Raw genomic sequence first — 12,578 nt, 5'->3', positions numbered from 1 at the left:
CATCTTTGTAGTCTTCATCATTTTAGGCAAGGTACTGTATACTGTATACTGTATACTGTATATACAAGGTACTGTAGTTGCTCATAAAAGCACATGGTATAAATGAACTATAAGTTAAATAAATTCAATAATGATATCTACTAATTCAATTCAGTTCAGTATTTTACTGTCTACTGTGTACAAAGAAACTTTGAGGAGCTTACAGTATAACAAATAGCATTTATTAACTACATATTGTGAAGCAGAATATGCATTTTAAAAGAAGTACAACTGTTCTCAAAAATTAAAAGAGGAAAACGTTCTTTTAGGGGCATAAGAAAAGGCTTCTTGGAAGCGAAAGTATTCATTCTGGCTCCTGAAGATGGGATAATGGGTAGGCAAGCATTCGAGACAAGGGGTTCAAAATACATGTAAGCAATGATAGCATAAATTTTACCAAAGGGCTATTAACCGGTGACTTTGCAACAATTAAACAGATGTTCTTCAGTGTTAACTTACTGAAATCTTGTGGCATCTTATATGATGGTGTGATGATTAATTTTATGTGTTCACTTCGCTGGGCCACAGGGTGCCCAAACAGCTGGCTAATTATTATTTCTGGGCGTGTCTGTGAGGGTGTTTCCGGAAGAGATTAGCATTTGACTCAGTAGATTGAGTAATGCAGACTGTTCTCCCCACTGTGGATGAGTATCATTCAATCTGCTGAGGGCCTGAACAGAAGAAAAAGGTGAAGGGAAAGTTCTTTTTCTCTGCCTGATTGATTGAGTTGGGACATGAGTCTCCTCCTGCTTGGAAGTCGGATTTATACTATTGACGCTCCTGGTTCTCGAGTTTTGGACTCAGATGGGAACCTCACCACCAGCTTTCCTGGGTCTCCAGCTGGCAGATGACATATCATGGAACTTCTCAAGTTCCGTTATTGTGTGAGGCAATTCCTTATAATAAATCTCTCGACAAATAGATAGACAGACACATAGATAGGTAGGTAGAGATATTTTTTCTCTGCATATATCTATGTCTGTATCTATCTACATATCTCTGTATCTATGTTTTGTTTCATTTCTCTGGCGAAAGCTGACCAATGCAGATGTTTACTTCTCTCTCTTTTTAAAAACATCTTTTATTTATGAAAAAAGATTTTTTAATAGATCTTTATTCGAGTATAATTGCTTCACAATACTGTGTTAGTTTCTGTTGTACAACAAAGTGAATCAGCCATATAGTTGGGCTCTATCACACTTTCCTTCCATCTACCTTTCCTAATAACCTTTGCAAATGACTGGTCCAGCAATTTGCTTTAAGATCTTTAGGTGCATACACCTCAAGTTTAAAAGTATACTGTTACACAATAAAAACTGCATCATATTTCAGTTCAATAGGAAACTAACACGATGGTAAAGATCTTAATTATATAAATGAGAAAGTATTCACAAAGAAATAGCTGATAGTGAAGAGAAGAGATCAAGATTTAAGCCAACTCTTGTCCCTAAACACGCTTTCCTCCTAGACTTCTTACAGAGGCAAATTCTAGCAGTATTCTTTACTCCTTTGGTATCAGAGATGCCATCATTGTTCCCTTCCCACTGTGATCATAACCATAAAATCTCAGGGAATGTAGCAAAGGGAACAGATCTTATTCATTATAAATGATCTTAAGAAACTGTCATGATATTACAGCTTCGTACCCACTGTGTTGGGAAGACAAACTCTTCCCGGATAAAATCTGCATATGCAGAAATAAGTTATGTATGCATTGTGAAAAAGATTCCTGCATTAAGGCAGGAAGACTTTGTACTATTTCTTACAACCAACAGTATGTGAATTTACAATTATTTCTAAATTAAATGTTAATTAAAAAACAAAAAATAAAACAAAAGAAAAAGAGTCCTAAACAATTCATCAAAATAAATTTCAATAGTGTTAATGATTTAATGTGAAAAAATGAAATACAAATAGTCCTAGAATAAAATATTGTATTTTTTCTAATCTTGAGGTTGTAAAAGCCTGCAGAGAAATGACACCAAAGGCAATGAAGGGAAATCATGATGGATTTCACCAGATAAAATTTTTAAATTTACTGTGGCAAAAATAGTAAACATGTCAAAATGTTTTAAAAAATGTAAAAATATTTGCAGTATATGTGACATTAAAAGTTTTCATATCCTTAATGTATGACATGCAATTACAAATCAAAAAGAAAAAGATACATGGAAGTAGAAGCAGTGTAATGATCAGGCAATCCAAAAATAGAAAATCTATGAATGACTAAAAAATGTAAATGTAATGTCATTATTATTTAAGAAAAGGAAAACTAAAAAGCGAATGAGTTACCATATTAGATTTTCAGATAGAAATTCATTAGCGTGAGAATAGCTGACTCATTATGATTATTTTTGACCATTGCTTCCTCCTTTTAAGGTTTGAGTCCCACTATTAAATCATTTCCTAACATAATAAGACTGATAAGTAGGTGATCTTTTGACGGAACTTTATAATGAAAGGTTGTTTCTTATTTCAATTAATTAATTTATTTACTTATGGCTGTGTTGGGTCTTTGTTTCTGTGCGTGGGCTTTCTCTAGTTGTGGCAAGCGGGGGCCACTCTTCATCATGGTGCGCGGGCCTCTCACTATCGCGGCCTCTGTTGTTGCGGAGCACAGGCTCCAGATGCGCAGGCTCAGCAGCTGTGGCTCACGGGCCCAGTTGCTCCACAGCATGTGGGATCTTCCCAGACCAGGGCTCGAACCCGTGTGCCCTGCATTGGCAGGCAGATTCTCAACCACTGCGTCACCAGGGAAGCCCCGTGAAAGGTTTATAGTGAGAAAAATGCATACTCTTTTTTTTTTTTCCTTACAATTCTTCAATTTTCATCCCTGAATCAAATTGCCTGGCTTGTCAACTAAAAAATACAGGGTGTTCTGTTACATTTAAATTTCAGGTAAAAAATAAATAGTTTAGCATAAGTATGGGTCATACATTATTTGGGACCTATTCATACCAAAAAATCTTGCTGTCTATTTAAAATTCAAATGTTAACTGGGTGTCTTGTATTTATCTGGCAAGCCTATCCTTGAATCAGCTTTCTCTACTCTTGCAAAAGAAGTTTTCACTTCTACAGCAGTTTCCACCTGTACCGGAAAGCCCACATGGCCTGAGCACATCAAGCTCAGTTTTCATATTTAGTGAATTAACTGATTAGTTAAAAGCCAAAGAGTGTAACTCTTTTGCTTCATCTTAATGAATTAGACTTCCTTCAGAGAGTAAGGGAAAAGTGACACAAATGATCCAAGATACAAACAATAGATACAAAAGGATGGAAATATAATTTCTGCATCTCAGAAACATTGCTTGAAATAATATTCACAACATAGAAGAAATAAGCTAACCATTTTGAGCCTAGAGCATTCCCATCCCCTGTGTTTTAGACCTTTCTGTGTTAATGGCAGCCACCCAGGCAGTCACAGGGATGCTGAAATCATCTGGGCCAGAACCCATGACGATTAGATTTCTTACCTTATTGCTAATAGTCTCTCTTCCTAGGAATCACTCCGTCACACAGCTGCAGGTAAAAAAAAAAGTTTCAGAACATGCCACAGCTGCCCTTTCATTCCAACTGAGAGAAAATGAGAACAGAGAACTAATATCCCCTCCCCCACAACAAACAAACAAACAAATGATAAAAGTTACTCTACCAGAAGAAAGGAATCTCAGCAGAGAAGTGGCCCTTGTAGTTAGTTTGCTGTAGTTGTTCTCAAAAAGTGTTTGTAGTGGTCTTGGATGCTTTCCTGTCTCCTTGAGCATCAAAGCTGCTAACATTAAACAGCCTTTGTGATAGAACTGTGATCTAGGTTTTTATTTGTGCCTATTTAAAAGTTAGTCATAGAAAGCCAGGACAGTCTGCTTGCAAAGATCCGTGGTCAAGTTGGGGATAAAGATATGTAGTGATTCCCTTTACCCTCCCTTTTAAGGAAAGAAAGCAGCAAGAAAGTACTAGTTAGGAATAGCAGAAGTCATTAGTAAGAAGTCCTGGACTCAGAGGAATGCGTAGAGAATGGATACAATGGTTCCAGTTGTGTTTTTATTTCTATGAATCCTCTTGCTGTCCCTTTAATGCCCTCTGACCTGTTGGCAGTAGCATCAGGTCTGAATGCAAGACTGGGAAGCACTTCACTGAGGAAGTAAAGCAAACCTGTCTTCATCTGGTTACCATGGTTATGGTACTGTGTGTTACCAACCTGATGATTTGCATTGCAAACCATCACTGGAAATGAGGACATCACTGGAACTTGATATTCCAGGTGGAGAGGTTCAATTCACAGGAACTTCTACTGGAAAGTTCAGAGCAAACAGAACATAAATATACACACATACTCCCAAACCCATGAAGAAGAGGACCAAACTGTAAGGGCTAACAGTCAGTCTTATCCTCCATGGAATTTCAGTATCTATGAAGTATTTTAGTTGAAAGATCAGACAATTTCATTTTAGAAAGGTAAATAAGCACATTATTGGCCTCATTAAAAAAAATTAAATTTCACAGTCACATTCAGCATGCATTCTTGTGAAAGACATAATGCTAAAGCACTCCCTAAAAATTATTCTATCCTGAGTCACGCATGCCAACAAATAGGCTTCATTTTGAAAAGCTTCATTAGCAGAGTTTGAAATGATGGAAAAGACCGTGTGCATTTCAACTTATATTTAACTTCAAACAAACAGGAACCCCAATATATAAAAGGAGAGTGCTGAGGTTGTCTTCAAGAGGAATGAGTGGAAAGGGCCTCATCAAATCTTCCCTCTCCCTCTATGACAGCTAGTGAGGTTCCTCTGCAGAGCTCCTAATATTAGTGGGTAGAATGCTAATGGCCCTATAAACTGGCCTGAAACCTATCCTGGGAGAAACTCTTGTCTTTTAGGCTTCTCTCACCTCTTCACCACCAGGTTCTAAGACCCTTACTCTCGGAAGCCCAGGAGTCTCTTAAGGCCTGAGATAACACCACAGCCACCTTTTCCTCCTGTGGCGTCCACAACCCACTCAGCCCTAGGAAGAGCAGAACTTTTGTCTTGGACAAAGACTAACTGGCAAAGCATACTTTAACTGAAGTATCACGTGCAGAACTACACTTGGAAAATGGAGTCCATAGTTTAACAGTTTTCATTTTAATAAAAGTGATTTTTTAAATGCAAATAGACATTCAATTGCACCCACAAAGAAATCCTCAACTAGCCATATTTCAGTTGCCTATTAGTTATATATGTATTATTTATGTAGATCATTTATTGGGAAGTTGCAGTACACGATGCATTGAAATCTGCATTAGAAATTAGGAGAATAGGACCCTATCTTAACCCAGTTCCTACTAGAATGGTCTTGGGAAAATCAATTCCTCTTCAGAGACATAGCTAATTTGGAAAAATAATGTGTACATTGCTGAATTTCTGCATGAAAATTAAAGATATCATATTGTATCAAAGTCTGTGAAACAAGGGAAATTGATAGCCAATACATTGTTATTCTATGAACAGTCTTCCAAATAAAACACCTTCCTTCTAGTTCTGTTCCCTAGCATGCAGAATAATTTCTTCCTTAGTAATAAAGAAATACTTAAAGTTGAATGAGTTCACTGCCTAAGGGAGAGGTAATAAAGTAAATCAAAGTGACAACAGAGTTGCTAAATTTTGGGGGGTAAAAGGAGAGGGTTCTATGGAATCTCATAGTTAGAGTCCTCAGCCCAGGTTTGAGGGTTTGGAAAAAGCATCCTGGAAAACATGGAGTCTAAGCTTGATCCTAAGGGAGATCAGAAGTTAGTCAAGGAGGTGAAAAAGAAGGGAAATAAGCTAAAGGGGGTGCTCCAATTAGTAGGGAAATGAGGGTAGGGCAAAAATACGACTGGAAAACCCATATATTTTCCATATTTTCAATAAGTGTATCATTCTCATAACCTTGATCTCTTTGGAAATTCTGTAATACAATGGCAGGGATAAGGAAAGTGAGACCCAGAAAAGCTAAGTGATTTGAGAATATCACAAAATGAATTTTTGGTATATTACGCCCTGGAATTAAGGTCTCAGGAATCCCTTTCCTAATGCTTCTACCATTAATGGGTCATCCTGGGAAAACAGGCTAAAAGAAGAGGCACAAGTTTAATGTCTTTCCAATTAACTGAGTTTACTTGTGGTTCCATTTGTCTGGGGTAGCCTTCTTAAGAATGCCAGTAAGTAAACATAAGCTCCTATCCTCTGCATGGGGTGGGGAGAAGGAGGGCGATCCAGGCAGAGGGAACAGCATGTGCAAAGGTCTGGGGGCCAGAGAGAGAATGGTGCACTTGAAGAATTGCAAGAGTCTAAGTATGGCTACTGCATAATATATGAAGAGTCAATGTCAAGTGATACAGCTGGTAAGAAAAGGAGTAAGCAGATCATAAAGGTTTTGCATTCCATTAAGAGATTTGAACTTTATTCTGAGGGTAGTGAGAAATGACATTATCAGATTTATATGCTAAAAAAGATCCTCTTGCTTTAATATGGAGAATTCAATGAGTGGAAGGAACATGACTAAAGACAGGAGGCTGGGGACCAGGTGAGATGCAATACTGACTGCAGCCATAGCCCCACGGTTAAAGACATGAGTTACTTTAGAACCATGTGTGAGAAAAAATCAGCAGGTCTTATTAACTGATCCACTCTGTGGGGAAAGACAGTGGTCAAAGATTTTTCTCAAGTATAGGTTTATAAAGGGATCTAGTGTGTTTTGTTTACAAATATAGAGTTTGGGGCTCCCATGGAAACACCAAGGGGAAGTATCAGTATGCAGTTTGGATACATGAGTGTGTTCATTAATGAAGTCTGGGTTTACATGCATGTCCAGTAACAAAATAGCTTCTAATTGAAGCCAAGGTGACAGGTGAGTTCACTACAGGAAGGACTGTGGAGTGAAAGTAGGTCCTAGACCAACATGGAGAACAAGATGAAGGGAAGAATTAAGAGTGCCAAAATCAGAAGCGGGCTTGTAAGCTCTGGAGAACTGAAACCTTTGATCTACATGAGAAGCCAAGTTACAATCATCAGGCAGCTTGATGAATCTACAATAGAGTCAACTGTATTGTTGAAATGTCTAATGGGTTCAAACTATCAGAAGGAGACACAACAGACAGTTGAAACTTTTGATTCAAAGATTCTCAAACCTAAATGTGCATGGAAGTCCCTAGTGCTAGAGATTTTAGTCAGTAGGTCTGGGGTGGGATGAGAAAATATGCATCGTTATTGATAAGTTCTCCAAAGCAACTCTGAGGTAGCGTGTCCCAAGGGAAGAATTTCAGAATCATTGTTTCTGGTTAGTGCATCCTTTCTCCTGATTGGCCAGTTTTGCTTCTTGACATTGTTCTTCTACACACAAATACTCACCTTCTACTCTTAAGCATTTAAAAGATATATTGACTGTTGAGCTATACATGGAGCTTGTGGTTTCTAGTACATTTCCAGCTCATTGGGAATGTTCCCACTTTTACTCTTCTCACTTTTACCCTGTGAAAACTTCACTTACAGAGAACATGTGAATGATGATGGTGGCGGTGGTTTTTAATGATCAGAGGCAGAGTCTGGGGGAGGGAGACAGACCTTCAGCCTCCCTAGAATCTCATCAGACCCACATTCTTTAGTAAGATCAATTGAAGTGTTTTCCAAATAGCTCTTAATGTCTAGTAGATGGACATTAAGATGGTGTTTCACTTTAGTAAGACCTTTAATGATGCTTATTACTGCATTTTACCCCTTTGAGTTAGATGTGTCATATCATGCATGTTATTGGGTATTCATTCTTATCACAATAAGTCCTGCTAGGTCAATTTAATCTTTCTACAGTAAAGATCCAAATCAAATGCTGCCTCCACCGGGAATGGAACTCCCCTATTTTACTCTCATTTTCCTTATGCTTGTCACGGAGCACTTACCACATTGTGCCTGCTATTAGACCACTGATTCTTAAATGGAATTTATTTTGCCCCCAAGGGGACCTTTGCCAATGTCTGAAGACATTTTTGGTTGTCACAGTGGGATGGATGATGTTACTAGTGTCTTATGGGTAGAGGCCAAGGATAGTGTTAAGCATGCTATAATACACAGAGCACTCCCCCCATCACAAAGAACTTTTCAGTCCCAAATATCAAGAGCATGGAGATTGAAAAAAACCTCTGTATTAGACAAAGGAAAGACATAAATTGCTTAGGACTTAGAGCCACAGGTGCTTAGTTCCAGCTCTGGCTCCAATGTTTGCTACCTGTGAGACAATGGGCAGGTCTCAATTTCTGAATCTGAGTATTCTCATCAGTAAAATGTAGATACTTACTTTACAGATGCTCCTTTCACAGAAATATTGTAGGGTTCATGGCAATAATGCCTAAAAGTGGCCTGTAAACTTAATACAATCATCATTGGATGCTTTGAGATTGTATGTATAATGATGACTATAATGATAATAATTATGCAGGGAGTTTGGATATATAGGTCTAGAGCTCAGTAATGACATCTAGGCCGGATTTCAAATTAAACTAGAATCTTACTCATTTTAATTTCATCTCAGTGAGTGTTTATTGAGCAGGCTCTCTGGGCTGGCATTCTTCTAGGTACTATAGATATAAAAATGAGACATTCTCCTTGAATTAAGGGCTCTTTTTTAGGATGGAGATAGAGATATAAACAAAAATTAAAATATCATGTAAAATAGTCTAAGATAACAGAGAATAGATGAATGAAGTTTTTTTAGAAAAATAGCAATTCAAGATATATTTTAGAAGTTTATGGGTTGCATTACTACTGGCAACAAAAAAACTTTCTTTACTACCTCTCTTTACTGATCCCCACGGGGAAAAATATACATTCTAATGACTCAGATTACCCACTCTTCAGAGTAGATGAAAGTCAGTAAGGAACTGAAATTGCTTTTTAACAATGAATATGTTAAATCTGACCATATAGAAAAGTAACAAAATGGAGGCAGCTCTCTAGTCTTTAATCCTAAAATGGGACCACTAGTCATGACTCAAAACAGTGGCTGTGCATTGCTCATTGCTCTAACTGAGGCATAAAATGCCCTCAGAATGCAAACTAATGGTATTTGGGGAATGCAAACTAATGGTATACTTGAAGTTTTCGAGAACACACCAGGCAGCTGGACACTATTCCCAGTTATCTTGCTCATAGGAAATAAATAACTGCTCAGTAAATGTCCAAAAAACTGAACAGGATTACTTGACAGTAATAGAGGAAGTGGGCACTGATTTTGCCCCTTTCTCTACAAAGCCCCACAATGTTTGGTTGTAAGGGAGAGTACCAAATACCCAGGGATATCTCATTGAAAAGAGTGAGTGGACTCATCTTGTCTCTACACTGTCTTGGGTACTCAACAATTTCAGCATAACTGAATAGTTGATATATTACTAACATGTACTTCCTACACTGTCCATTGTCATATTCCCTTCGTGGATCTCCTAACCTAGAATGTACTCAGTATTGCCTAGGCTAATAGCTCCAAGCCATTTTAATCCAAAGGGCTACTCAGTGGCTCAAGAAGAACCAACACCCTTACAACTACCATTTACATCAACAAACCTTATAGAGTTAGTAAGTAAGAAACCCTACTATTCCACACCATGAGCACAGTGAATATGGCACAGTTGGACAGCACCTAAGATCTCTAAGGGATGCGGTCCAAGAGAATCTCTCCCATTTTTGTGAACTTCACCTTCAGGAAACCCACCAGGTTCTCACAGTGAGGATGCAAGAAAGAGACTCTCATGGCTCTGGGAGCAGTAGGGGAAGAGTAATCATTGTGAAATATGCTCAGATCCTTCTCCATAACAAAGGCCTGTTCTCCAAGAGAAAATATTTTGCCAGAACCTCACCCCAGTTGTGGAAAAGCGTTCCTCCTACTCTAGACCACTTTAGATTTCTTGTCTCACCTAAGAAAAAACATAGTCAATAGGGGTCAGGGCTTCAAGGAAATAGACTGGGAATGCTGCTGCCAGGTATGGCAATAGGAGCAGGAAGGAAGAAGCTATACTATTGGAGAAACACTTGTGAAAGTCTCAGCCCCAACACAGAGACTCACTAAAACACTGAGATCTAATCAGAAGATTGCAGAATGCATCCTCTCCCCCACATTCTACTAACATACCAACAGAGTTCTGATATAATCATAGTGGATTACAACTTAAAAATCTACAATCTCTCTCTCTCTTTCTCCCTCTCCTCTCTTTCTCTCTCTCTGAGGAGTACTTGGGGAAAATCAAAGTCAAGATGGGAGACAAAAAACCAAGACACTAGAGGAATTTGAAAGCCTCTGGCATCTATAGCCATAGCTAACATTAAATACAGCCCAATCTCTGGTCAAATAACATAAATTCTTACACTAAAGGCTATTTACTTCAGTTCTTATTACCTGATACAACATGTATTACTTTCAACAAAAAATTACAAGGGAAGAAAAAACACAGTCTAAAGAGGTAAAACAATTATCAGAACCAAAATCAATGATACAAATGTTGGAATTATCAGATAAGAAATGTAAAATAACTATGATTAATATGTTAAGGGTCTAATGGAAAAAGTATATAGCATGCAAGGAAAGATGGGTAATATAAGCAGAGAGATGGAAACTCTAAGAAAAAAATCTAAAGGAAAGTCTAGAAATCAAAAATGCTATAACAAAAATGAAGAAGACTCACACAGCCATGAAAAGAATCAGTGACCTTAAAAATAGGTCAGTAGTGGGGCTTCCCTGGTGGCGCAGTGGTTGAGAGTCCGCCTGCTGATGCAGGGGACACGGGTTCGTGCCCCGGTCTGGGAAGATCCCACATGCCGCGGAGTGGCTGGGCCTGTGAGCCATGGCCACTGGGCCTGCGTGTCTGGAGCCTGTGCTCCGCAACGGGAGAGGCCACAACAGTGAGACGCCCGTGTACCGCAAAAAAAAAAAAAAGGTCAGTAGAAACTTCCCAAACTGAAAATCAAATGAAATAATGACAGACTCCACAGATTTACGACATTTAGAAAGCACTAAGTAGGATAAATACTAGAAAACCATAACTAGGCATATTATTTTCAAATTATAGAAAACCAAAAACAAAGAGAAAAGTTTGCAAGAAGCTGGGGGGCTTGGGGAGATGTACTTATAAAGAAACAAGGATAAGAATTACAGTGGACTTCTCACCAGCCATAAAAGCAAGAAGAGAGTGAAGTAAAATATTTCAAATATTGAATGAAAACCTCCCATCAAATTAGAATTTTATAACCAATGAAATTATCCTTCAAATGTGAAGAATAAATAAACGTAGTCTCAGAAACAGAAAAATTAAGAGAATCACTAGCAGGACTACCCTACAAGATAAGTTAAAAATTTTTCTTCAGGTAGAAGGAAAATGCAACAGGTCAGAAATTTAGATCTACAAAAGAAAGGAGAAACATTGAAGAAGGAATATATACATGTAAAATAAAATTTTTTATTTTTCCTATTCTTAATTTATGTAAACTATAACTGCTTGCAGTATAGCAGTAGCAATGTATTGGATGATTAAAGTATATGAATAAGTGAAATAAAATATAATATCAAAGGATGGGAGAGAGGAAGTGGGAATACCCCATTATAAGTTACCTGCATTGCATGAGAGGTGGCATAATGTTATTTAAAGGTGACTTTAGATTAGTTGAACATGAGTAGTGTAAACTCTAGGGAAACCACTAAGTATGTTTTACAATAAGTATACAACATGCTAAAAGAGAAAATAGAATAGTCATATAAAATGCTCAATAAAACCAGAGGAAGCAGAAAAAAAGAGGGGAAAAAATTAACAAAGAACAAATGCAACAAATAGAAAACAATTACAGACATAGTAGGCATAACATAGACACATTATGCCAATTATATCAATAATCACTTTAAATGTGAATGTTCAAAATACAGCAATTAAAAGACAGAGATTGGGCTTCCCTGGTGGCGCAGTGGTTGAGAGTCCGCCTGCCGATGCAGGGGACACGGGTTCGTGCCCCTGTCTGGGAAGTTCCCACATGCCGCAGAGCGGCTGGGCCCGTGAGCCATGGCCGCTGAGGCTGTGCATCCGGAGCCCGTGCTCCGCAACGGGAGAGGCCACAACAGTGAGAGGCCCGTGTACCGCAAAAAAAAAAAAAAAAAAAAGACAGAGATTGTCAGAGTGGGTTAAAAAACAACAACCCCCAATTTGATGTTATCTACAAAAAATCCATTTTAAATATAAACACTCAGATAGATTAAAAGTAAAAGGGATGGAGAAAGATACACCACACTAATCAAAAGAAAGCTGGATTAGCTATATTCACTTCAAACAAAGCAGACTTTAGAACAAGGAAGATTATCAGGGGTAAATATCGGCATCATGTAATGATAAAGGTATAAGTCTCCAGAAGACATAACAATTCTAAATGTGTATGTGTAACAGAGAACAAATCTGACTCCATATTGGCTCAATTCCTTTAGTTCTAACCTTTGTGCTCTGTTGCCTGTGCTTAGTCATGATGGCTCTGCACCTTTCTCTCTTCAAACAGTAAAATAAC

General features: G+C 38.0%; 1 protein-coding gene across 1 annotated transcript in view; it reads right to left on the bottom strand.

Annotated features, from left to right (window-relative positions):
• ITPRID1 (ITPR interacting domain containing 1) overlaps positions 1 to 12,578 on the bottom strand; it is a 203,077-nt gene that overhangs the window by 78,034 nt on the left and 112,465 nt on the right. The window contains 1 exon segment of the mRNA XM_060019783.1: positions 3,513 to 3,558. The gene's annotated coding sequence lies outside the window, so the exon portion shown is untranslated.

This window comes from Delphinus delphis, chromosome 9 (assembly GCF_949987515.2).
Source record: "Delphinus delphis chromosome 9, mDelDel1.2, whole genome shotgun sequence".
NCBI classification, from domain to species: Eukaryota; Metazoa; Chordata; class Mammalia; order Artiodactyla; family Delphinidae; genus Delphinus; species Delphinus delphis.
This window is presented reverse-complemented; position numbering and strand designations above follow the sequence as displayed.